This window comes from Formica exsecta, unplaced genomic scaffold (assembly GCF_003651465.1).
Source record: "Formica exsecta isolate Colony F162 unplaced genomic scaffold, ASM365146v1 scaffold5134, whole genome shotgun sequence".
Taxonomy (NCBI): Eukaryota; Metazoa; Arthropoda; class Insecta; order Hymenoptera; family Formicidae; genus Formica; species Formica exsecta.
In genome coordinates this window covers 7,548-9,161 of record NW_021852378.1, presented here as the reverse complement: position 1 = coordinate 9,161, position 1,614 = coordinate 7,548, and positions in this window count along the sequence as shown.

The following is a 1,614-nucleotide window of genomic DNA, read 5'->3' as shown; positions in this document are numbered from 1 at the left end:
TAGCCGGAAGAGGGGTGAATAATTAGATTAGAAGTATCGAGGATATACAGAATTTGGAAATACCTAATTGTTTGAAGAAGGAACTAAGCGAATGTTATATAGAGGACGTACTGTAAAGTAAAGAAAAGATCAGCTTCGCGGAAGAGTTCGTGCGAGAGGCGAGCGAGGCGCGATTCGACGAGCCTTTCTCGAATGTCGGAGCCGATGGCTATTTGCTTTATCGCAATTGGAAACGGCGATACGGAGTTCCAAAATTTTCGTGGGAGGTGAATCACGTCGTGCATTGCTTCTATACATTCGGTTGCCAATTCGAGATTCGGTTGCCGATTCGAGATATTTCGAGATTTCGAGGAAGATGTGAGATATTGCGTGGAATGCGCGCATAGATCGAGCTTCTTGAGAAGCGTATCGATTCATATGAAAGTATAGCGAGATAGCGAGAGAGTGCCCGCCTGCGATCTTATCGACGAAGTCTTCGACGTGTCGAATAATTGGTGCGACGGCTGCGCGACGAGAGCTTTGTTCTATATCGAGGGTTACGACGAGGAAGAGACGTGGTTTATCAATAAAAGATCTTGGCTTTCGTTAAACGACGAGTGATGAATCGAGAAACGATGGAGGAGCGCGATCTTCTTAATAGCGCGCGGGATGTCTCGACGGTGGACGCGTATCGCGCGTGGGCGAGACGGTGCGACGAATGTCTCGAGTTTCTGCGGGAGGGGTCTCGAGGCGAGCGCCGGGGGAGATCCACCGGAGCGATCAATTCTCTGATCGCTCGAACCGTTCGATTGACGGGCGCGAGAGACGATCTGCGTCGACGTTTCGAACGCGTCGGAGGCGGCGTAGAGAGGCGCAAAGGATTCTCATGGTTTGAGATAGAGACAGCTTTCTCTAGACGCATTTTAACCGGCGCGGTTATCAACTTCGATTATATCGAACCTTCGCGATTTCTCGAAGATGCTAGAGATACCGTGCTCGATAGAGTACGCAATGCTATAGATGAATATAACAGTGTTAAGGTTAATACCGTGTTTATCGGTGAGTTCGTCTCAGGCGACAAGATTGATATTAAGACTATCGCTACGAAGAATTATCCGCTTCTACCTCTTTCCGATTTGCAAGAGTGGTATGGGAAGCGTGTGGTCGACGCTACTTTAGCTTCGCTGGAGGAGTTTCAAGAGCGCGATAGCGGATGGGCGTTATCGCGAATTCTAAATTTAACGGTGAATGTGAATAAATATAATCCTATGCACGCTGGATGTCACGTCCAGATACCGCGAGAGATCGCGTTGAAGAAAGCGGTGATTAACGTGCAATCTACGGACAACGCGTGTTTCGCGTGGACGGTAATCGCCGCTTTATATCCGGTTGAGAAAAACACGGAAAGAATCTCGCGGTATCCTCACTACTCGACGGTGCTGAATCTGGAGGGTATCGAGTTTCCCATGAGTTTAAATGGAATTACTAGATTCGAGCGTATTAACAACATATCTATTAATGTGTATACCGTTCGAGATAAGAAGGACGGGAAAAGTAGCTGCCGTATCGTTCCTCTGCGTCTCACTTGTAATAAGAAGGACAGACACATTAATCTGCTGTATCTGAGCGATACGA